The sequence below is a fragment of the Cherax quadricarinatus genome, chromosome 80, assembly GCF_038502225.1.
Source record: "Cherax quadricarinatus isolate ZL_2023a chromosome 80, ASM3850222v1, whole genome shotgun sequence".
NCBI classification, from domain to species: domain Eukaryota; kingdom Metazoa; phylum Arthropoda; class Malacostraca; order Decapoda; family Parastacidae; genus Cherax; species Cherax quadricarinatus.
In genome coordinates this window covers 14,193,917-14,220,257 of record NC_091371.1, presented here as the reverse complement: position 1 = coordinate 14,220,257, position 26,341 = coordinate 14,193,917, and the positions used below count along the sequence as shown (strand labels likewise).

General features: G+C 47.1%; 1 protein-coding gene and 1 long non-coding RNA gene across 2 annotated transcripts in view; one reads left to right on the top strand and one right to left on the bottom strand.

Annotated features, from left to right (window-relative positions):
* LOC128702423 (uncharacterized) overlaps positions 1-26,341 on the bottom strand; it is a 104,486-nt gene that overhangs the window by 21,588 nt on the left and 56,557 nt on the right. The window lies entirely within an intron of this gene.
* On the top strand, positions 22,080-25,876 carry LOC138855083 (uncharacterized). The gene is made up of 3 exons (XR_011394234.1): positions 22,080-22,425; positions 22,707-22,811; positions 24,647-25,876. It is a non-coding gene; the product is annotated as an uncharacterized lncRNA (long non-coding RNA).

Genomic DNA, 26,341 nt, shown 5'->3' with positions numbered 1-26,341 from the left:
ACGTTCTTGCCAGTAAAGGTAATGCATCATGCGTCCAGCCTGTTATTTTCAGAGTAATATATCATGTTCAGTGCGATGTGTCCCTCTGATCAACACAAACAGAAAAGGCTACAGTTCTTATTCCCGATCCTGTCCACCAGAAATAGACTATACAATATTCTCTCTCTCTCTCTCTCTCTCTCTCTCTCTCTCTCTCTCTCTCTCTCTCTCTCTCTCTCTCTCTCTCGAATTCTATTTATTATGTACATCTATGCACACACTCTTTCTCCCCGTTCTTCGAGTAAGGAGCGAGTGACCTAGTAGCGACTAGCGAAGAGGCGGGGCCAGGAGCTCTGAATTGACCCCTGCAACCACATATAGATGAGTACACACACACACACACACACACACACACACACAATATATATATATATATATATATATATATATATATATATATATATATATATATATATATATATATATATATATGATAATTGTAGGTGCTACAGGTTGATATTACGAAGTGTTGAACAAGTCAAACAAGAATGGCGTCCAGTCACCATAAACATAATACAGTCAGCAAATAACCACACATGGAGCAGTGAGTGTTGCTACATATGAAAGTCCTCTACCAGTCATCATGTTAGTGGAGGGCTCTTGATTTTAGGAACTGAAGCCACACTCGCTTTAAATCAAACGTGATTACCTCCCATTCTCCAGGCACTGTATGACATACGGATTTAGCGATTACCCATGATTATAATGATAATAATTATTATTATAATTACAATAATGATTATAATTACAATAATAATTATAATAATTACAAAGAACGATTGAAACCATTACAAAATGAAAAGCGAGACTAAGACATTGTAACGTCACATATGACCATGAAAAAACTTGAAAAAATAAGATAAAGGGGAATTCCTGGCATTAAAAGGGAAAATAAGATGTTATAAATATCACATGAAAAACATGGCCGACAGGGTAACGGAAAGTATTTCTTCACACAGTGTTATATTACTGACATGGGGCCCAAGAGATGGTGTATGACATGGGGTCCAAGAGATGGCGTATGACATGGGGTCCAAGAGATGGCCTATGACATGGGGTCCAAGAGATAGCGTATGACATGGGGTCCAAGAGATAGCGTATGACATGGGGTCCAAGAGATGGCCTATGACATGGGGTCCAAGAGATAGCGTATGACATGGGGTCCAAGAGATAGCGTATGCTACACCCACACGAAAGTTAAAGGAAAATATGACATACTGAACACTAAACGCATGACTAAACACACACACACACACACACACACATAGTGAGAAGCGGGGCCAGGAGCTAAGACTCCACCCTTACAACCTCATATATGTGAGCGCACGCGCCAATCCTAACTCAAAATTGCTGCGAACTTTATGAGCAGTAAGCAAATTACACGTGAGTGAAGCAAGCAATAGGTAAAAGGGCAAAGATGATATATATACTGGAGGCCTGAATAATTTATTAACATCAGGCGATGGGGTAAGAAACAAGTGCGCAGGTTATAGTTGGTGTGTGAGCAAGTTTACTCACCGAGTTGTGTGTGTGGGGGGGTCGAGACACCGCTCCCGACACCGCCTCTAGCGTTGACCTGGGCGACATTTACTTGGCCTCCTGGCCTTCATGAACGTGTGCGCGCGCGTGTGCGTGTAGTGTGCTTACCTATATAGGAGGAGCCCCGCTCATACATCTCTCAATATGGCGCCGGTCCTCCTTGCCTTATGCAACTGTTCTATGATTATGGCGATAACGGCGGAGCAGCGGTACAAAGTACCGAACATAATGAACAATGGCTCAAGTGAAAGCTAATGAAAACGTAGAACACCGAAAACAGGTGCTGTATGTGCGCGGGGCCCCTCCTGTATGTGCGGGGCCCCTCCTGTATGTGCGGGGCCCCTCCTGTATGTGCGGGGCCCCCCTCCTGTATGTGCAGGGCCCCTCCTGTATGTGCGGGGCCCCTCCTGTATGTGCGGGGCCCCTCCTGTATGTGCGGGGCCCCTCCTGTAAGTGCGGGGACCCTCCTGTATGTGCGGGGCCCCTCCTGTATGTGCGGGGCCCCTTCTGCATGTGTGGGGCCCCTCCTGTATGTGCGGGGCCCCTCCTGTATGTGCGGGGCCCCTCCTGTATGTGCGGGGCCCCCTCCTGTATGTGCGGGGCCCCTCCTGTATGTGCGGGGCCCCCTCCTGTATGTGCGGGGCCCCTCCTGTATGTGCGGGGCCCCTCCTGTATGTGCGGGGCCCCCTCCTGTATGTGCGGGGCCCCTCCTGTATGTGCGGGGCCCCTCCTGTATGTGCGGGGCCCCCTCCTGTATGTGCGGTGCCCCTCCTGTATGTGCGGGGCCCCTCCTGTATGTGCGGGGCCCCTCCTGTATGTGCGGTGCCCCTCCTGTATGTGCGGTGCCCCTCCTGTATGTGCGGGGCCCCTCCTGTATCTGCGGGGCCCCCTCCTGTATGTGCGGGGCCCCTCCTGTATGTGCCCCCTCCTGTATGTGCGGGGCCCCCTCCTGTATGTGCGGGGCCCCCTCCTGTATGTGCGGGGCCCCCTCCTGTATGTGCGGGGCCCCCTCCTGTATGTGCGGGGCCCCTCCTGTATGTGCGGGGCCCCTCCTGTATGTGCAGGGCCCCCTCCTGTATGTGCGGGGCCCCCCTCCTGTATGTGCGGGGCCCCCTCCTGTATGTGCGGGGCCCCCTCCTGTATGTGCGGGGCCCCCCTCCTGTATGTGCGGGGCCCCCTCCTGTATGTGCGGGGCCCCCTCCTGTATGTGCGGGGCCCCCTCCTGTATGTGCGGGGCCCCCTCCTGTATGTGCGGGGCCCCTCCTGTATGTGCGGGGCCCCTCCTGTATGTGCGGGGCCCCCTCCTGTATGTGCGGGGCCCCTCCTGTATGTGCGGGGCCCCCCTCCTGTATGTGCGGGGCCCCCCTCCTGTATGTGCGGGGCCCCCCTCCTGTATGTGCGGGGCCCCCCTCCTGTATGTGCGGGGCCCCCTCCTGTATGTGCGGGGCCCCCCTCCTGTATGTGCGGGGCCCCCTCCTGTATGTGCGGGGCCCCTCCTGTATGTGCGGGGCCCCCTCCTGTATGTGCGGGGCCCCTCCTGTATGTGCGGGGCCCCTCCTGTATGTGCGGGGCCCCCTCCTGTATGTGCGGGGCCCCTCCTGTATGTGCGGGGCCCCCTCCTGTATGTGCGGGGCCCCTCCTGTATGTGCGGGGCCCCTCCTGTATGTGCGGGGCCCCTCCTGTATGTGCGGGGCCCCTCCTGTATGTGCGGGGCCCCTCCTGTATGTGCGGGGCCCCCTCCTGTATGTGCGGGGCCCCCTCCTGTATGTGCGGGGCCCCTCCTGTATGTGCGGGGCCCCCTCCTGTATGTGCGGGGCCCCTCCTGTATGTGCGGGGCCCCTCCTGTATGTGCGGGGCCCCTCCTGTATGTGCGGGGCCCCCTCCTGGATGTGCGGGGCCCCGCCTGTATGTGCGGGGCCCCTCCTGTATGTGCCCCCTCCTGTATGTGCGGGGCCCCTCCTGTATGTGCGGGGCCCCCTCCTGTATGTGCGGGGCCCCCCTCCTGTATGTGCGGGGCCCCTCCTGTATGTGCGGGGCCCCTCCTGTATGTGCGGGGCCCCTCCTGTATGTGCGGGGCCCCTCCTGTATGTGCGGGGCCCCTCCTGTATGTGCGGGGCCCCTCCTGTATGTGCGGGGCCCCCTCCTGTATGTGCGGGGCCCCTCCTGTATGTGCGGGGCCCCCTCCTGTATGTGCGGGGCCCCCCTCCTGTATGTGCGGGGCCCCTCCTGTATGTGCGGGGCCCCCTCCTGTATGTGCGGGGCCCCTCCTGTATGTGCGGGGCCCCCCTCCTGTATGTGCGGGGCCCCCTCCTGTATGTGCGGGGCCCCCTCCTGTATGTGCGGGGCCCCCTCCTGTATGTGCGGGCCCCCTCCTGTATGTGCGGGCCCCCTCCGGTAGGTGCGGGGCCCCTCCTGTATGTGCCCCCTCCTGTTTGGGCGGGGCCCCCTCCTGTTTGTGCGGGGCCCCCTCCTGTATGTGCGGGGCCCCCCTCCTGTATGTGCGGGGCCCCTCCTGTATGTGCGGGGCCCCCCTCCTGTATGTGCGGGGCCCCTCCTGTATGTGCGGGGCCCCCCTCCTGTATGTGCGGGGCCCCTCCTGTATGTGCGGGGCCCCCTCCTGTATGTGCGGGGCCCCTCCTGTGCGGGGCCCCTCCTGTATGTGCGGGGCCCCCTCCTGTATGTGCGGGGCCCCCTCCTGTATGTGCGGGGCCCCTCCTGTATGTGCGGGGCCCCTCCTGTATGTGCGGGGCCCCCTCCTGTATGTGCGGGGCCCCTCCTGTATGTGCGGGGCCCCTCCTGTATGTGCGGGGTCCCCTCCTGTATGTGCGGGGCCCCTCCTGTATGTGCGGGGCCCCTCCTGTATGTGCGGGGCCCCTCCTGTATGTGCGGGGGCCCCTCCTGTATGTGCGGGGCCCCTCCTGTATGTGCGGGGCCCCTCCTGTATGTGCGGGGCCCCTCCTGTATGTGCGGGGACCCTCCTGTATGTGCGGGGACCCTCCTGTATGTGCGGGGCCCCTCCTGTATGTGCGGGGACCCTCCTGTATGTGCGGGGCCCCCCTCCTGTATGTGCGGGGCCCCCTCCCCCCCTCCTGTTTGTGCGGGGCCCCTCCTGTATGTGCGGGGCCCCTCCTGTATGTGCGGGGCCCCCTCCTGGTGCCCCCCTCCTGTATGTGCGGGGCCCCTCCTGTATGTGCGGGGCCCCCTCCTGTATGTGCGGGGCCCCCTCCTGTATGTGCGGGCCCCCTCCTGTATGTGCGGGCCCCCTCCTGTATGTGCGGGGCCCCCTCCTGTATGTGCGGGGCCCCCTCCTGTATGTGCGGGCCCCCTCCTGTATGTGCGGGGCCCCCCTCCTGTATGTGCGGGGCCCCCCTCCTGTATGTGCGGGGCCCCCCTCCTGTATGTGCGGGGCCCCCCTCCTGTATGTGCGGGGCCCCCTCCTGTATGTGCGGGGCCCCCCTCCTGTATGTGCAGGGCCCCCTCCTGTATGTGCGGGGCCCCCTCCTGTATGTGCGGGGCCCCCTCCTGTATGTGCCCCCTCCTGTATGTGCGGGGCCCCCCCTCCTGTATGTGCGGGGCCCCTCCTGTATGTGCCCCCTCCTGTATGTGCGGGGCCCCCTCCTGTATGTGCGGGGCCCCCCTCCTGTATGTGCGGGGCCCCCTCCTGTATGTGCGGGGCCCCTCCTGTATGTGCCCCCTCCTGTATGTGCGGGGCCCCTCCTGTATGTGCGGGGCCCCCTCCTGTATGTGCGGGGCCCCCTCCTGTATGTGCGGGGCCCCTCCTGTATGTGCGGGGCCCCCTCCTGTATGTGCGGGGCCCCTCCTGTATGTGCGGGGCCCCTCCTGTATGTGCGGGGCCCCTCCTGTATGTGCGGGGCCCCTCCTGTATGTGCGGGGCCCCTCCTGTATGTGCGGGGTCCCCTCCTGTATGTGCCCCCTCCTGTATGTGCGGGGCCCCCCTCCTGTATGTGCGGGGCCCCTCCTGTATGTGCGGGGCCCCTCCTGTATGTGCGGGGGCCCCTCCTGTATGTGCGGGGTCCCCCTCCTGTATGTGCGGGGCCCCTCCTGTATGTGCGGGGTCCCCCTCCTGTATGTGCGGGGCCCCTCCTGTATGTGCGGGGCCCCTCCTGTATGTGCTGGGCCCCTCCTGTATGTGCGGGGCCCCTCCTGTATGTGCGGGGCCCCTCCTGTATGTGCGGGCCCCCTCCTGTATGTGCGGGGCCCCTCCTGTATGTGCGGGGCCCCTCCTGTATGTGCGGGGCCCCTCCTGTATGTGCGGGGCCCCTGCTGTATGTGCGGGGACCCTCCTGTATGTGCGGGGACCCTCCTGTATGTGCGGGGTATGTGCGGGGCCCCTCCCCCTCCTGTATGTGCGGGGCCCCCTCCTGTATGTGCGGGGCCCCTCCTGTATGTGCGGGGCCCCCTCCTGTATGTGCGGGGCCCCTCCTGTATGTGCAGGGCCCCCTCCTGTATGTGCGGGGCCCCCCTCCTGTATGTGCGGGGCCCCCTCCTGTATGTGCGGGGCCCCCTCCTGTATGTGCAGGGCCCCTCCTGTATGTGCGGGGCCCCTTCTGCATGTGTGGGGCCCCTCCTGTATGTGCGGGGCCCCTCCTGTATGTGCGGGGCCCCTGCTGAATGTGTGGGCCCCCACCTGTATGTGCGGGGCCCCTCCTGTATGTGCGGGGCCCCTCCTGTATGTGCTGGGCCCCTCCTGTATGTGCTGGGCCCCTCCTGTATGTGCGGGGCCCCTCCGGTATTTGAGGGGCCCCTCCGGTATGTGCGTGGCCCCTCTTGTATGTGCGGGGCCCCTCCTGTATGTGCGGGGCCCCTGCTGCATGTGTGGGCCCCCTCCTGTATGTGCGGGGCCCCTCCTGTATGTGCGGGGCCCCTCCTGTATGTGCGGGGCCCCTCCTGTATGTGCGGGGCCCCTGCTGCATGTGTGGGGCCCCCTCCTGTATGTTTGGGGCCCCTGCTGTATGTGCGGATCCCCTAAGTAACACCAGCAACAGAATTAGGCTCGTGGTGTTCCATGTTCGGTATTTTGTTCATCACATTTTTTTGCTTAATTTCCAACTTTCGCAGCATTTATTAATTCCTCTTTCATTTAACAACACTGGTCTATCACTCTCTGTCAAGAAAACTCACTTGTATACCTTCGACTCCGCTTTTTTCTTAACAATTGACCTTTTGTTGTCCCCATTGTAGTTTCTAAAACAAATGTTTATGCAGTATTTCGTGGCCCTGTATCACCCTTTATGTAGTTATCTTGTCTCCGGCTTTTTTACCTTTAGTGTTAATAACTTTTCATCATATCTCAAGTTTTCATCTCTGGTAGATATTTCGTAACTCTTCTTCCGACCTTTTCTAACTTATCCACATGTAAACCACGGGGTACGGGTGAGGAATGAACTCGCGGCAAGTGAATCTTAAAACTCCAGGCCAGTGCGTCAACCACTGGGCCAGCCTGGAGTTTTATTAAAGACTCACTTACCCTGAGTTCAATCCCCATCCGTACCGTGGCTTGTTTTCAATCATGTCATTACGATTTTGTGAGTTATTTTCTCCTGTGTGTTACAATTCTAGCCTTACATATGTTGTAAATAGATTTTTCAGTATTTGTTCACCCATATATTTGAAAGTTACTTTCTAGGTTGACAGAGTAACATACGAGTTTCTCAAAATTTCATTTACATTTTTGTAAAACTCGGAGAGATATCCCATATTTTCGTTTTACCTTTTCTTGTCCGTATCCAGAAATACTTCGTTTACTTCCCGTTTAGTAACATTAATATCCCCCATTTCAGGTGTTTATTAAGGTTGTACAGCTGTTACATTTTAAGTGTATTCTTCTTATAAAAACAGTCTGAAACTTTACATTCAATTCTTAGCATATATACATTATGACTCCAGTGAATTTGTCAAATATTCTTTTAATTTCGTCCCTAATAGTGTGTGTGTGTGTGCGTGTGTGCGTGTGTGTGTGTGTGTGTGTGTGTGTGTGTGTGTGTGTGTGTGTGTGTGTGTGTGTGTGTGTGTGTGTGTGTGTGAATACTCTCAAACACTTAAATGAAATGACCAAGGCCGACCATGAATAAAATATGAGAATGTGCTTAGCCATATGGTCACAACTGTCAGATGCTTCATGGTTGACCCCCATGAGCAAGCAGCAGCAGCAGCAGCAGGCAGCAGAATCTTCACCTCTTTGTCTTTCCTCGTCTCCTCACCTCGTCCCAATACTTCGTCCCTTCACTTCGTTCCCTCACCTCGTCATTTGCAGTGTATATACAACACAGGTCTTCCCAGAATGAATAGAATGCCAGTGATAATTCTAGTTAACTAGCTTCAACTGCTGCTGCTGCTGACGGTGAAGAGTGAGTGGGTGTCCTTGGCATCTTCTGGGAGTGACCCCTGGCACCGTTTGGAAGTGACTTAGGTAGTGAAGGGCTCTTGATCTAAGCACTGACTCTCTGCTCCAAATTCTAGAATCGAGCCTGAATTCCTTCTATTCCCACAGGTGATGTATGACCAGCAGTTTCACCTATGAATTTAGTGTAAAGGGAGTGACCGATAGAGACCGTGTGGGAGTGCCATTGAAACCGTTTTGGAGTGGCCTTGAAACCGTTTGAGAGTGGCTTTGAAACCGTCTGGAAGTGGCCTTGAAACCGTCTGGGAGTGGCCTTGAAACCGCCTGGGAGTGGCCCTGACACATGAAGTATGTGAATGCCAAGGCGCAGCAGAGGCCTTTGAATAATACAGGTATACTAGGAACATCAAACTTTTAACAGCAGTTGGCACCAGTGCTTCTGGAAGTCCAAATAATGTAAGTTAAAAATGGTTTGTTATCACTAATGTTCAAGTAGGAATTCACTACCACTACTACTACTACTAATAATAATAATATTTGTAGATGAATGGTTCAGAGAACCGACATGTTGATAAATTAGACACATGTGCAACTCTTGGGTATCTTTATTGAGGAAACGTTTCGATACAGAGTGGCTTCATCAGTCCATACGTAGGAGAAACTTGAAGAACAGGAGGAGAATGAGGTAATCAGTCCCTCAACCTTGAGTCGATGTGTTCAGTCCATCAATCTTGAATAGAATGATGGACTGAAGATTGATGGACTGAACACATCGACTCAAGATTGAGGGACTGATTACCTCATTCTCCTCCTGTTCTTCAAGTTTCTCCTACGTATGGACTGATGAAGCCACTGTGTGGCGAAACGTTTCCTCAATAAAGATACCCAAGAGTTGCACATGTGTCTAATTTATCAATAATAATATTGTAATATACATGGAAACTAGCTAAACACGTAGAGGTTAAGCAAAGTGGGAGGTAATCACGTTTGATCCAATAATAATAATAATAATAATAATAATAATAAGAAGAAGAAGAAGAAGAAGAAGAAGAAGAAGAAGAAGAAGAAGAAGAAGAAGAAGAAAAAGACGAAGAAGAATATGGAAGAGTTGAAGCTTTATTACATGGAGAAGACAGGTCCAATATTTCTAGTTCCTTGAATCAAGAGCCCCTTCGCTGGCATTATGACCTCCCCCCCCCCCTTCAAAACGTGACATAAACAAATTAGGTTACACTGGCACAAATCCACCAGCTATTTGGAAGTCCAACAATAACTTCAGGACTGAAAAAATTACTAAATTTACTTTGCGATCACTTCAGGGAGAGGGAGGGAGGTGAAGGGGTTGTCGAACTGAGGCTGGTGAAGGGTTCTTGAGTCGAGGAATTGGAAGTACCTCTTCCTTTCCTCGGGCAGAACCTCATTTATCTATTATTTCCCTGGCGTCGTATGACACTAACAGTTTTTCCTAATACGTATAAGTCATGCCGTGCTTCATAATACATATAAGAATCATATGGTCTTCATAATATACATAAGAGTCATACGGGGCTTCGTAATATTTATAACAATCATACAGGTTTCCCCATTAAACACAAGTCAAAATTGCCTTCGCGTGTACTGAACAAAAGACTGGGAAAAAGTAACATACGTAAGTCAGGTTCACGAAAAGGGAATCATTAACTCGAGTGTCCAAAGTGACGTGAAAATATACTGGCCAGGTTAGAAGAGGATGAAGCTTTTCAAAAGAAGTGACGAGGTTCGAACTGTTGATCTGGAGGTCTGAGAATTACTAGCACGCCACTTTAGCCAACTGTGGTGCGCTTAGGTAAGGCGGCGGACTGGTAATTCCCGGATTACCAAACCACCAGTTCGAGCCCCCGTCTCGTCATTTGAATTGTTACATCTGTTTATTGCGAAATTTCAGCACAAAGAGTAAGGTAAGAAGGCAAATAACTGCCGACAACTTGAGAGAAATGGATAAGAATACATTCACTTTGTAGACGCTTATTGAAGACGTTTCGGCCCTTGGACACGGACCACTTCAAATACCAAAGTCCAAAGACCGAAATATCTTCAACAAAGGTCCTGTGTGAATGCATTCATGCCGGTTTCCCACAAAGAGTCGAAGTCTACAGCCGGTTCACGCCTCTGCTGGTTTCTAATGTAGAATTTGGCAGTGACTCAAACTAGTTATAGTTTGTAAAGCTCCATTGTCCCGGCGTCCTTCAAATTTAATGTAGCCGTCGATAACATTGTACTCATGACATATTGGTACACTACAGACCACTGAGTGCAGCATTGCAGCACCGGGTAAGCCAGCTGCTGTTGCTGCCGCAGCCACCCACAGGGCCACAACCCTTCCTCCTAAGCAAACGCAGGTGTTATGTAAGTAAGCAAGTTTATTTGGGCACAGGTACACATAAGTACAATTATCATAGTGTAAATTATCTAGGATAACCCCCCCCCAAAAAAAAAAAAAAGTCAGACAAAGCGACTTATTTCCAGCGAGGTTCTTTCATGTCCATGGAGTATACACTAGGGATGTATCGGGTGTGAAAATTTAGATATCCGCGAATGCGGATGTGTATTCGGATGTGCTACTTTTTTTGTGGATGCGGATGCATATGTGGATATATGCTTACAGTAAAGTGTGGATGCGGATGCATGCAGATATCTGCTTACAGTAAAGTGCGGATGCGGATATCTGCTTACAGTATAGTGCGGATGCGGATTACATACTATACTATACACACATAACAGAGAACAAGCCTGTATTGGGAACATGTTTCACTCTACGCGAAACGAAATGTTGTCCCAGTAAAAGTTTGTACTGCAGATTGTGGCTTTATGTTCATACTTGGAAATATAAACACAAATGCAGTATAATGTGATCCTTTATTGACAACGTTTCACCCACACAGTGGGCTTTTTCAAGTCACACTGCATTTGTGTTTATATTTCCATTGTGTCGGTATTTTATACCATTTATTTCCATGTTCATACTTATAAAGCTGCTTGTTGTTCCTTGGCTCAAGATCATCGGTAAACTAACTAGGACACAAACGGGAACGTGGAGTTTACACATGATGATATTCGGGCTACTAGGTGTCTCTCTATTTTCTGTTAACCTTTTCACAGTGTCACAATTATATATTATTGAATTTATTGATGTTATTGCATGCTATAATTGGCTAAATGGTTAATTAAGGGCAACGGGACTAACGATTACCTATTCTCGTATTGACGTCGTTAGACAGCACGGTCAGTGGCATCACTCATAAGAACATAAAAAAGAACACTGCAACAGCCCTACTGGCCTATACTTGGCAAGTCCTTGTCAAACCCGAACTCACTAACAAAAATATTCGCTTTGATAATGATATTAACTCGCGTGCAAGTCTCATTCAAATCCAACCCTCTCTCACTCATGTATTTATCTATTCATGGAGTAGTGATAAGCCCATAAGGACCTTACAGCACCTGGGGAATGGGATGCAGTGAGAAGGTTCGATCAGAGAAGGTAGCGGTAATACTGTGTAACAAGAGGTTTTCACTGGCATCACGGCCACCTCCTTTCTCCTATTCCCGTCCTTGATGTGGCCACCGTACACCACAGAGCGTGTTTCCTTAAAACACTTGCTGTCCCTGTTCAGTAAGTAGGTACCTGGGAGTTAGCCGACTGGTGTGAGTCGCATCCTAGGGACAAAATTAACCTAAGTTGCGGGAAATGCTCTGCATAATCGGGGACTTTCTATATAGCATGTCATCGATGTCAGTTAAGTCTGTATAAGTTGTATCATGTACAGTACTTGTAAAAATTATTGTAGAGATTATTATTATTATTATTATTATTATTATTATTATTATTATTATTATTATTATTATTTGCCATGCCCTCACCGTATAGCCGACTGCATCGTCAACCCCCCTTTGGAATGAGGAACTCACCCGCCTCATTCCAAACACTGCAATACCGACAAATTAATGAAAAAGATGCATGTGCCTGAGCAGCAAACTTCTTCAGTCGAATACATAGGTGATTAATATAGAGAGACAGTTGAAGAAGTGAAGAGTTTGAGGTGTTCAGTCCCTCATCTATGATATATATTGAGGGATCAACGACATGGAACTGATCAAGGCTGAGCAACTTAACATCACAAAGTCTCCATTTTCTTCAATTGTCTCCACAGTATTAATCACATCTTTATCCGACTGAAGGTGCCTGCTGTGCAGGCGAAACATTTCAGCAATAAATATACCTAAGTGTTGCACGTGTGTCTCATTAATATACCTAAGTGTTGCACATGTGTCTCAGTAATATACCTAAGTGTTACACATGTGTCTCATTAATATACCTAAGTGTTGCACATGTGTCTCATTAATATACCTAAGTGTTGCACATGTGTCTCAATAATCTACAGACAAATTGCAGCCTCAGTGACCCTCGTGTATTGGAAATGCCTTAAACTAACCCAATAAACTCACTAAAAGTTCTTTAACCTCAACTAATTAGTTGGCACGATGTCCCCTCCATGATCTTTGACACCTTTAGATACTCCTCTCCTAGACGCCAAGAAAGGTGCCATGGTACCGGGGAAATGCTTGTGATCCAAGGAAGGCCACCATCCCTTAACTCGGATCAAACCTAAGTCCCTCACTATCCCCGGACACACTACTGCCTTCCCTGGCTAGCAAGTCGTCCTCTTGTCTCCACTTCCCAGCCACCGGTTTTAAAATTGTTAACATACTTGGGTTGAACTCTAATAACCACTTTCCTGGCCATTCCTAGAGCCTCTCCAAGTGTTTCTGCAGATCCTCCATTCATCTAATTAACAGTGTATTAAAAATGAGCGATAAACCCGCATGCGAGATACAGCTCATATTCTAACTGGTTTTGCATCATGTGTAAACACCGAAACATTGTAGTCTGTCACCTCTGATGTTGCAATCTGTCACCTCTGATGTTGCAATCTGTCACCTCTGATGTTGCAATCTGTCACCTCTGATGTTGCAATCTGTCACCTCTGATGTTGCAATCTGTCACCTCTGATGTTGCAATCTGTCACCTCTGATGTTGCAATCTGTCACCTCTGATGTTGCAATCTGTCACCTCTGATGTTGCAATCTGTCACCTCTGATGTTGCAATCTGTCACCTCTGATGTTGCAATCTGTCACCTCTGATGTTGCAATCTGTCACCTCTGATGTTGCAATCTGTCACCTCTGATGTTGCAATCTGTCACCTCTCATGTTGCAATCTATCACCTCTGATGTTGCAATCCGTCACCTCTGATGTTGCAATCTGTCACCTCTCATGTTGCAATCTGTCACCTTTGATATTGCAATCTGTCACCTCTGACAGGTCGTCTACATACATCAGAGAAATCTATGTTCCCTAGGACAGGGAAAACAATGTTCCCTAGAACAGGGAAAACAATGTTCCCTAGAACAGGGAAAACAATGTTCCCTAGGACAGGGAAAACAATGTTCCCTAGAACAGGGAAAACAATGTTCCCTAGAACAGGGAAAACAATGTTCCCTAGAACAGGGAAAACAATGTTCCCTAGAACAGGGAAAACAATGTTCCCTAGAACAGGGAAAACAATGTTCCCTAGAACAGGGAAAACAATGTTCCCTAGAACAGGGAAAACAATGTTCCCTAGAACAGGGAAAACAATGTTCCCTAGAACAGGGAAAACAATGTTCCCTAGAACAGGGAAAACAATGTTCCCTAGAACAGGGAAAACAATGTTCCCTAGAACAGGGAAAACAATGTTCCCTAGAACAGGGAAAACAATGTTCCCTAGAACAGGGAAAACAATGTTCCCTAGAACAGGGAAAACAATGTTCCCTAGAACAGGGAAAACAATGTTCCCTAGAACAGGGAAAACAATGTTCCCTAGAACAGGGAAAACAATGTTCCCTAGAACAGGGAAAACAATGTTCCCTAGAACAGGGAAAACAGTGTCCTAGGACTGCAGTATTAATGGGGAAGTGCTAAATCCTCAAAGGATACAGTGCCTGGGGAAAAAGAAGGCACTCGGGTTTCAACCAAGGGAAGTGGTACCTCCAGCCCCTTGAATCAAGAGACTTTCACCAACACCAAGAAAGTTTCTTGCGAAACTCCAGGTGCTCTTCACTCTTCGCGATTCTCGCTCTCAGTTCAGCTCTTGTATCCGAGTGAACAGCTTCTCATCAGACCTGTATACCCACTATTATTATTATTATTATTATTGTTATTATTATTATTATTATTATTATTATTATTATTATTTAAAAGCGAGAAACCCGGTTTATGTATGAAACAATTTAGAGCGTTGCCAAAGGCCTTCTTGAACTCCAGGATCGTAGAAATCAGTACTAAAAACATCAGGGTGTTTTGGGTACGCTGCCTTTAGCTAAATTTAAACAAAATTAAGCATTTATGGAAAGACGAAGTCACAATACAGTGGGGTGAACCTTATCACAACCGAGCCACACCAGGGACTTGATGATCCACCACAGACCTGCACTTGTAATCTGGTGGTCCACCATGGATCCATACTTGTAACTTGTAGGTCCACCTTGAACCCACCACGGACCTGCACTTGTAACTTGAAGGTCCACCTTGAACCCACCACGGACCTGCACTTGTAACTTGAAGGTCCACCTTGAACCCACCACGGACCTGTACTTGTAACTTGAAGGTCCACCTTCAACCCACCACGGATCTGCACTTATAACTTGAAGGTCCACCTTGACCCCACCACGGACTTGCACTTGTAACTTGAAGGTCCACCATGAACCCACCACGGACCTGCGCTTGTAACTTGAAGGTCCACCATGAACCCACCATGGACCTGCACTTGTAACTTGAAGGTCCACCATGAACCCACCACGGACCTGCACATGTAACTTGAAGGTCCACCTTAAAGCCTCACCTCGTCTCAAGTTTCTTCTCCAAGTGCGCATTAGTTGCGAACTTTTCCGGAAATTTTCGAAACACGTCCTGTTATTAGAGTGAAACACGCGCAGCTCCTTTTCACGTCTCCTGCAGTGTATAACTGCTACCTTACAGCTCAATTTATCACACACATAATCACACGCATAAATATTTTGAGCTAAACTCACGAATCTTCAGCCCAGGAAGATCCAACTTTCTTATAGCACTGACAGTTTCTCATACAAACCGAAAAAAAGTCCTGTTATATCTTGGAAATTATGGCAGTTGTGATTATTATAATTTATGTGAAATACGACGAGCAGTTTGGGGCATGCAGCACAAGAAGTGGTGGAGGCTCCACAGGAAGAGTGGGAGGAAATAACCAAAGAAATAAGAGAGACGACATGATAGCTACATGGAAATATAACACGAGGGTTGGAAAAGAAAGAAACTGATTTTTAGTTGACGACAAGAGCATGTCCAAGGTATACCTCCGTTAAAAGTGTTTAGTTATCTCGAGAATCATTCCCTCTTGGTGGTAAGGATTCCCAGATCAAGCCTATGGTGCTCCTCTTATGTGCCACGTGTGATCTCAAGCACTAGAGCTTACTTCATCCCCCTCCCGGTAAACTTCAAGAGATAATTATACGTCAGTGGCCAGGTCTTCATCGCCATGAAAGGTTGATGACACTAGTGCAGGTCGATTTCTTCTGGGAAAGAGACTTTCACCAAGACAGGTCACTGACTTCGGGGCAGGTCACTGCCACCATTCAAGGTCAGTGCCAGCAGGTCAAGTCCATACCCGCTAGCCAGGGCAATGTCACCCTAATAGGTCATTGCCACCATTCAAAGTCAATGCCAGCAGGTCAAGTCCATACCAGCTAGCCAGGTCAATGTCACCAGCGCCACCACTAGTCAACAGGTCGTCAATAATAACAAAGTGTTGCCAAGGGTACAGGCAACAACATCCATCTTTGTCCGTCGAAGTACCAGTCTCGGGGGCACTTTTGCTAACGTACTGACAAAGTCCCCTTAAACCATCCCTACCTGATATTGTTCGTGACAAATCTTTATGAAAATACGCGTCTTGTGGTTTTATGTTTGGAGTAGAGGCTGCCAGCACTCCGCCACACGACCTTGGAGGCTACAATCGATGACGCCAAATATCGTAGAGCGAAGAGTTCCTAGAACTGCACAGAAAGGCGCGTACAAATGTTACCAGAACACGCGCGGTTATTCGGTGTTGCTCAGCCCATCGCACTCAAATGAACGTCGCAGTTTTCAGATCTAATTAAACAACGGTACATAGTGTGGTTGTGTTAACTGACCTTTGAAATAATGGCATTCATTATATACAATAAGATTTGTTTCAGTATATTTTGATTGAAGTTTTAATAAAAGGAGGTCCAGGCGACACTGAGTTTAAGTTTATGAATGCAAATAATAATGAGCAGCAGAGAGAGAGAGAGAGAGAGAGAGAGAGAGAGAATAGTCATGTTACAGTTGAACTTCAGCTCCTGGACCCCGCTTAAGTATTATTTAACTTCGTGTACTTAGCTGTATTTGCAAGAGTTAATTCATAGGTCCTCACTCCCCTCGTAACTACTATCAACTAGTTATTAAAGCCCGTCAAACCCAATATATTTTCTTCCGGGGAATGGGAAAGGGTTATAGTTAGAAGTACATACATATATAGAAGTATATACATCCTTGGACTTCCTAAGTCTTAAAGGACTCCAGCGCTAATAAGAGCCTCACGCGTGATCTTTATCACAGGCAAACTTCAATACTACAAAGGATGAATGGTGTCAAAACTCATAGCAAAATACAAAGCATGCTAAAATATTAAAGGTTATGAGACACCTTGGAGAAGACTGGTGGATATGATTACCCAGAGAGTGTGTACCAACCTCTTCGTCGCATTAAGTTCTCGGTTAAAAGTTCAGTTATAAATATAAAACCCCTTCCTTAACAAACATGACCAAAGACTGCAGTTTTACCATCTAAAAATTAACTATAAAAACAATTCATAGGGAGGCATAGAGAATGGGAATGAGCAACAGGTTAACACACGACCCCGCACTTAAAGGTGGTCGGTGATACTTCAGGAGGAATATGGGAGGCGTGATGTCCGCCCGTAACTCTGACCTTGGTCCCGGGCCGCCAGCGATGCCATACATCATGAAATTAATTCAACCTCCAAACATCATGAACCTCTCTTTTACCTCCAGGGGCAGGGAGATTTTACTGCCTTGCCTCAGTGATTCCTTTCTCACTCCAAAGTTCCTTGGGCCTGCACTTCGACCACAGGCTGAGCTGGGGCCCCACTAGGTGCCAACAGATAATTATCTGTTGGCACCTACTGGGGCGCCAACAGAAAATCTTTATTAATGGTTTATAAGGCTCTGAGGAGGTTGAATGTCGTCCAGAATGCATGTTCACATGTATTTTGAAGCGTTGTTCTGCATCCGGATTAAGAAGAGGGAAACAGAAACAAATGTGCCTTCCTTCCAATTACGCCGAGATCAGCTTACACTGACGGACGGGAGGTAAAAAATCAACCATCCTCTGGTGACTGCTTCAACATCATCAGCAGTTTCTTCTACGTTGTTACAGGCCCCTAGCCGTAAGCCACCAGTACCTCTGTTAAGCAATAGGTATCGCAATGCGGTAGACAAGCTGGTAAAAGAAAAGTTTGTGCCCTGTGAGTAATCTAGAATCAAAGTGTGTATGTCGTAGTTCCCACCCAAAAAGTAACTGTACTCCGAAAGTGTTGGTCTAAAAGATTCGACAAATTCTCTCCCATTACCTCAGTCACAGCTTGTATAATGATGGTTCCAAGATGAGTGAATTTGTTGATACAGGTGAATGTTCCCTCAGGTTAAGTGTGCCACACACACATGAGTCTTCACTGCCAAGCTCTTCACCACAGACCAAGACAGATTTTGCATTACTTGTAAAACTGGGAAGCTTCGTTATTTTATGACTTAGTGCCTGCATTGGCAAGCTATAAAAACTAGAGAGAGACTCAAATGAGATACCGAGCAACATTATTAATAAATTACTCGTGTGTCATGTCCATCACCTTGGTATGAGTACCTGATCACTGTAGCATCTTCGTTAATGACCAAGCCGAACCGTAGTGAAGTCGCCATAAAAACTCAAGGGAATTTCTTATTTTCCACGGAAGCCCAGGTTACTGCTCTCTTTGAGGAAGAAAACGCTCTATCTTCTGTAGAAGAGTCAGTGGACCAGCCTGACTATTTTCCACAAATTCAAACTTACTATCGCAGATAGGCCTTCCTCCTATCATGTTAATCGCCATGAGGAGGTTGTTAGTCTGCCTCAGTCTTAAAAACACTCCAATCTTACATCGCCAGGGAATTTCCTCATACACATCCTTGTAGCAGAATCCTCACCATCCTACATATCCTCACCTCCTGCCCTCTCTTCGACCTTCCTTGTCGCCCTCTCCTCCGTCCCTGTGAATGGAATCACCTTCCGTTTCCAGCAGCCTCTCCTCCACGACGATTCATCTAAACACCGTTGACACTATGACTCACTTCCTTCAACCAATAAATTTGATTGAGGTGATGTAACTTACCTTCATATTTTGTGATCGTACATATGCGTATGTATATAGACAACGCCTTTTCTAATTAATGAGTGATGGTCCCTTCTAGTTACCACGACCCAGACAAGTAAACTTATTTTTCGCCTTTTCTGTTTGTCTGTCTGTCTGTCTGTCTGTCTGTCTGTCTCTCTCTCTCTCTCTCTCTCTCTCTCTCTCTGCAGCTTTCCCCTGATTTCATATATAACGTTCGATGCCTATAGTGAAAAAGTACCTTTTTATTTATTACAAGAAAAACTTAACTTTATCTTACACCTCATACCATACTCTGACGATCCCCATATGCTCGCTCACCGCCCCTCCCCTCCACAAACACCTAGTAGCGGCCAGTAAAGAGAGGGGAAGGCAGGAGCTGTGAATAGACCCCTGTAACCACAAAATAGGTGGGTACAAATAGATGAATAGACACACACACACATGTGATGAATCATTCGTCTTCCCTGTACTGCTTAATTAATAGCATAAGAGCGAGGGATTGTTGGGGGGTGCGTTGCCAGCACGGTAACACTGATCATATACGTATATATAATCTCTCCCCTCCACCTCTCACATTCCTTACCTTCTCCCTGTTCCCTCCCTATGATCCACCCTACGGTCAACCCTCACTTTCTTCCGCCCTCCATTCCCCGCTACAACTTCCCTTAGCCTCTTCCAATACCTCCATTCTCTTCCTTTACCCTCCATCCTTCCCTCTACCTCTACCTACAGAAGCCTTCCAGCTCAAGAGTTTATTGTTGTTATTATTATTATATTTATCTATTATTATCTCTATTATTATTATTATTATTATTATTATTATTATTATTATCATCATCGTTACTATTAACAATGTTGTTATTACGACTGTGGTTGGTAATTTTAACAATATCGTCCGTCTAGAGAGAGGTTCAGGCAGAGAAACTTACGGACACAATATGCCAGTTTTCACTTGAAACAATTATAACGCTGGCAAATAAAATGTTATTTGTTGTTTCTTTGTCTTCACCTCACTCTAGCCTAATTACTTAACACTATTCCACTTCCAAGAAGCAATTTATAGCATACTTCATTTTTTATGTGTTTAGTAACTGAAGCTTCACTATGCTAACCTTGCTTGTGGTGAACGATTAATCAGACTTTTTTCCTTATGTGAGATATACAGAGAGGTATATGTCTCGTGGAGTATATACTGAGTTTACTCCACTCCTTATTTTAAAGGACTAAATTTTTCCTGACTAGTGAACAGGTGATATACGGCCTTAGTGGCCCGCTTATTGCCGATAGACTTTAACCGTCTTAGTCACTCACGCGTTGTGGAATTAAACCTGGGATCATCTGTTTGGGAATTTAGGACAAAAATGAACACTGGAGCAAGCCTACTGTCCTTATCCCCACAAACTACTTGCTAAGATCAAATGTTTATAATTATAACTATAATTTTTAAAGGGGTGAACCGGTAAGTAAGCTTATTCAGGTATACACAAATAGTTACCTAGATTATCATACATAGCAGTGTATGTGTACAGAACCTAGGATAACCCAAAAAAGTCAGAGTAACTTATTTCCATTAGGGCCATCGGAAGGCCTCAGTCAGATGGCCAAAAACTCCAGTGGTGGATCATCATATGACTAAGATCCGCGTCAAGAAACACTTGTTCTGTTACTTGACAAATCTTACCTAATCTAACCTAACCTAACCTATCCTAACCTAACCTAACCGTGTGTGCTTCAGATTCATCACGACTATGGTCTTGAACACCTGCTCCTAGCCTGAGGGACTGATTATCTCATCTTTTAGTGTCTTCTGAATATAATGATGCAAGGCTGACTGGTTACCTCAACTTCTGCAGTCTTGTATGTTTGTCCCTGTACTGTACTAATAAAGTTGGCAAAAGTCTACAAAATAAAGAGCCCCAGGTGTCGTACAAGCATAATTCATCTACTGGCCCATACTAGGCTCTTCCAACTCACACAGTGTTAGGTAAAAGGACACAAGTGCAACTAATGTGACATTTTATTTTGGCAACATTTCTCTTGACAAAGCTCCTGGAGAGCGAAACGGTGCCACAATAAAATGTCACATTAGTTATACTTGTATCCTTTTACCTAACATTTTGTCGGTAATTCTACCAACAGTAATACACTCACATGATGTACCTGGAATTTTGTTCCACTCATCTACAACTCTACTGCCATTTTCGTACCTGGTTTTACGCTCTCTCTCTTTCTGTCTCTCTCTCTCTATCTCGTGTGCGTGGGCTGGTCCGAGTCTGAAGTCCATGCCACAACATTCTTCATACCTGAGTAGCCTATAAAATGCTCATAAACCTCAAGCCTCGCACGTGCAAATCAATACCTTTCTCTTTTAACTTAGAGAAAATTGCAAAATCGAAAAAATATCGTTTGTGGAGAGAAGGATGATGCATTCTTTAGCCGGCAAGACCACAGCCAGACCTGGTCGTCAAGACCACAGCCAGACCTGGTCGTCAAGGCCACAGCCGGACCTGGTCGTCAAGACCACAGCCAGACCTGGTCGTCAAGACCACAGCCAGACCTGGTCGTCAAGACCCACAACCAGACCTGGTCGTCAGTACCACAGCCAGACCTGGTCGTCAGGACCCACAACCAGACCTGGTCGTCAAGACCACAGCCGGACCTGGTCGTCAAGATCATAGGCGGACCTGGTCGTCAAGACCACAGAAAGATCTGGTCGTCAAGACCACAGCCAGACCTGGTCGTCAAGACCCACAACCAGACCTGGTCGCCAAGATCATAGCTGGATCTGGTCGTCAAGACCACAGAAAGATCTGGTCGTTAAGATCACAGCCGGACCTGGTCGTCAAGACCACAGCCGGACGTGGTCGTCAAGACCACAGCTGGACCTGGTCGTCAAGACCCCAACCGGACCTAGTCGTCAAGACCCACAACCAGACCTGGTCGTCAAGATCAGTCAGACCGGGTTATCAAGACCACAACCAGACCTGGTCGTCAAGATCAGTCAGACCGGGTTATCAAGACCACAACCAGACAGGGGCATCAAGATCACAACCAGACCAGGGCATTAAGATCACAACCAGACCGGGTCATTAAGACCACAACCAGACCGGGTCATCAAGACCACAACCAGACCGGGTCATTAAGACCACAACCAGACCGGGTCATCAAGCTCACAACTAGACCTAGTCATCAATATCCATACCTAGTTATCACGACCACAACCAAACTTAGGCATCAAGTTCCATAACCATACCTAGTTATCAAGACCACAACCAGACTTAGTCATCAAGACCGTACCGGACCTAGTCATCAGGACCATACCAGACCTGGTAGTCAAGACCACCGTGTGTGTAAGAAGTGCTGGACATAAGAGTATTTATAAAATCTCATGTAGTGTGTATCTCCAGTGACTTTTAAAAGATGTTCTCTGACATGAGAACTAACATTCTCTATTATTTCTTTATATTCTGTAAGGAGTTGAATAAGTGAAAATTATTGTAATTTCAAGGAAATTAATATTTTAATAATGAAAATGTAGTACACACCTGGAAGTGTTATTAAATTAATTGAAAAGATGTATTGGTAAACAAAACGTTGGAGGAGCAACGAAAATGGCGGAACGTATACATTAACTGGAGTGTTGCAGAATTTGATCGTGGGTAATCGAAGCCGATGAAGAGTGTATCGGCAATAATTGGGGACTGTGAAATGAGTGTATATAATAGGTATCTGGAAGGGTTCAGATACAAAGTAATCTGGCCATTATAAGGCTGATGATGAAGATAATACTGGACGCAGTGATTGGATATGACGATCATCGTGTGTACCTACAATAATTTAATTTCGCCCCCTTATATATAGTATCAACCCACCAAATAGGTGACATATCTAGTATTGGCCAATATTCTGCATAACTGCTTAAGGAGGCGTAAGGATCTGTTATCAAGATAATAACTTGGTAAGTGGTAAGTAATTCTTATACTGCATTTATGTACACTCAATTTTATGTAATATTAAAATGGTGTATAAAATCAATTTAAACCGTGAAACAATAAATTACTCGAAGTTGTCCGGTCCAAAATAATTTTCCAGTAATTAATAGAGTCCGCAACCAAACTTAATACCACCAGTGTTACTGGCTGGAAATTTCATGTGATAATTTTAAAAACTATATGTTCACATGACCCTTGTAGGTTTAGCTCTCCTTTTGATTATAATAATATGTTCACATAATTTAAGGTCCAGCTGTGTGAGTTTGGGGAGCTGAGGTGGGCATCGAGGGAGGGACAGTACAGTGACCCACTGCTGTTGAAGTCCCACCCCTCTCGAGGTACAACTATGTCAGTAAGTGTTGATCTGTTTTAGATGTGCCACCCCTCAAGGAAGGTTCCTTGATGTTGGTGAGGGGCTCTTGATTTAGGGAATTGGATCTGTGCTCCAGTTCCCCGAATTAAGCCTGAATGCCTTCCACATCCCCCCCCCCCCAGGCGCTGTATAATCCTCCGGGTTCAGCGCTTCCCCTTGATTATAATAATAATAATAATTTAGATGTGCCAGAGTTCTTCAGTTATGTGTGTGAAATGTTAATTCAGGATTGTACCTGTGAAATTCACCCACAATTCTCTCTCTCTCTCTCTCTCTCATATAGAACTAGCTCTCGTGTAAATGAATTTTAAAATGCAGTAATTTTGACACAAATGGGGAAAGCGCTAAACCCTTAAGAGACATGCAACACCTGGGGGGGATGGGAAGTCATCAGATTCGATTCATGGTTAAGAAAGCCCCATTTTCCCTGGATTAAGAGCCCTTTATCGGCATCTTGGGGATCTCAACCCCTCAGGGAAGGTTCCTTGATGTTGGTGAGGGGTTCTTGGTTTAGGGAATTGGATCTGTGCTCCAGTTCCCCGAATTAAGCCTGAATGCCTTCCACATTCCCCCCAGGCGCTGTATAATCCTACGGGTTTAGCGCTTCCCCTTGATTATAATAATAATAATAATGGGGATCTCAAAGATGAATTTGATTTGTAAATATTTAGTAAGTAGCTGGAGATAAACCCTTTCAAGACCCTGTTTGGTGATTTATGGTGTATCTGTAAATCCCTAGTGGTGCTCTATGCAAATCACGTCACAGTATCTGTAAATCGCTCGTGGTCTCTGTAAATCACGTCACAGTATAAATCACTGGTGGTGGTCTATGTGAAACACGTCACAGTATCTGTAAATCGCTCGTGGTCTGTAAATTACGTCACAGTATATGTAAATCACTGGTGGTGGTCTGTAAATCACGTCACAGTATCTGTAAATCGCTCGTGATGGTCTATGTAAATCACGTGACAGTATCTTTATCTGTAAATCAATCGTCGAAGTGTCTATCTGTAAATCACACGTAATCTCTCCTATCTCCGCGTTTTGTGGCTAAAGGGAAAGAACCCTCAGCTCACAACTGAAGCTTCGGGTTTGAACTCAGGTCGAGTGGAAACGTTGGAAATGTTTCCATACGCCAGTTCTCCTTAGCAGTAAGTAGGTACCTGGGTGTAGTAAGCAGACTCTTAAGGGTTGCATCCGGGGGAAGATCGACTGACCCCAATGGAAATAAGTCAGAGTGGTTTTCTTGAGTCACTAGCCTTCCTGGTTAACGAAGTCGACTAAATAAAAAATCTTCACCACGATAGGCTGTGTAAAATTCTTTACCTTGTTAGGCATTGTAAATGCTTCACTAGACTGAGTGAAATCTTTATTTAGCAAGGCAGACTGGTGAAATGTTTTGCTAGGCTGTAAAATCGACACTTTGCTAGGCTATTATTATTATGGGGGCGCTACATCCGTATAGATTATACAGCACCTGTGGGGACGGGGATGGAAGGTATTCAGACTTAATTCAGGGAACTGGAGCACAGACCCAATTCCCTAGATCAAGAGTCCCTCACCAGTATCAAGGAGCCTCCTTTGAGGGGCTAGACAATGTAAAAGGTTCGCTAGGCTATGTAAAAAAAATCACTACTAGGCTGTGTGAAATTCTCACTTCGCCAGGTTCTATAAGCCACGCTCTTAAGAGGAATTAGCGATAAATGTGTGTGGCAGTGATGGTGTCTAGCCCTCAGACTATGTACAACAATGCGCACCCCCATCCCCCCGTTATCCTGATTCGTAATCTGACTTCACCTGTGACTCACCTCCAGTGGCGGCGGGGCAGCAGGAGCACCAGCAACAGCATCAGTAACAGCAGAAACATCAATGATTACAGCAGCAGCCCAACTCCTAGCAACAATAGCAGAAGTAACAACAATAACTGCGCAAACCATAGCAGGTAGCAACAATACTGGAACCAGCAACGATAACAGCACTAATCACCAGCAACAGCAATGGCGGCAAGAGTAGCAGCAGTAACAATAACACCAACAATAGCAGCATCAGCAACAAGAACACCAACAATAGCAGCAAAATCATAAGTAGTAGCAACAGCAACAAAAGTAGCAGCAACAACAATCAGAGTAGTAGTAACAACATGAAAAGCAACAGCAGCAACAACAATAATAACAAGCTGCAACAAAAGCAAACTAACAACAAAAGCAGAAACAACAGAAGCAGAAGCTGCAACAACAGAATCAGCAGCAGCATCACCATAAAAGCAAAGCAAACCACAAAAGCTACAACCAAAGCAAACCAACAAGTGCAGAAGCTGCAACAAAAGAAACAGTAGTAGCAGCAGCAGGAGGGGCGGTGGTAGTCGGGCTTACGTCATCAATTTTGAGTCATCGCCTCACTCATCGACTTAACTTGCTTTGTGCCAATGCTTACCTAAGCTCATTTTGATCATTTATTCCATGTTTTCAATAGTTTTCCTACACATACGGTCCATAGCGCCAATTAGTCTTTAGACGAAGATATTTAGTAATGTTCTGCTCAGAACAGGGCAATGATAGTCACCCAAGAATTTCTTTGTTTCTTAACGTGTTAAGATTATTGGCCGCACGAGTCCAGTATTTAACCACATTCTTTCCATTGGTAAACCTGATTCTTATGAGTCATGAGCATTTGCCTTATACTTTTGTTTACAGTAAAATATGACTTTGGATTAGTGATCAGGATTATAATGTCTCTCTTCTCCCTGGGCACTCATAATAATAGGCGCTCATGACTGAGCTATAATTGTTTACATTGTATACAGTGTAGAAGTCCCAGTGGGACCCACACTGTATACAATGCAAATACACCAGGCCCCCAGGCGTCGTATGACCAGGAGGTGATACAGCTCTTGGGAGGAATGTAAGGCATTCAGTCTCGATTCAAGGAATTAGAACACGAGTCCAGTTCCTCTGACCATGCGCCCTCTTAACATCAAGGAACCACTTTGTGGGGAAATGATTAAATTAAATGAAATTGTTAAGTCTGCTTTAGTAGTTATCTAAGTTTTGGCTCTGAGTTTTGGGATACTACCACAGGTCTTCCTGTAGAAGTGTAAAGTATCTTTAACAAAGACGTTAGACTTACAACGTTAAACTTGCGACGGGAGATTTACAATACAACGTTAAACATACGACACTTACGACGTTATGCTTACGGTACTAGACTTATGATTGAAAATTTACTACTATAGACTTACGACACCTACGACGTTAGACTTAAGACGTTAAAAATTACGCTAAACTTATGACTTTAAATATACGTTAACCTTATGACGCTAGACCTACGACTGTAGACGACTGACATTCACGGCGAAGTTACAGCGTTAGACTTACGGCATTTACGACGTTGGACTTACGACGGAAGACTTTACATATGTAAATACACAAATACCAACATCCATTCATACGCACACATATACACGTTTACTTATGAAAGTAGACATACATGCAAAATCGTACGTACAAACA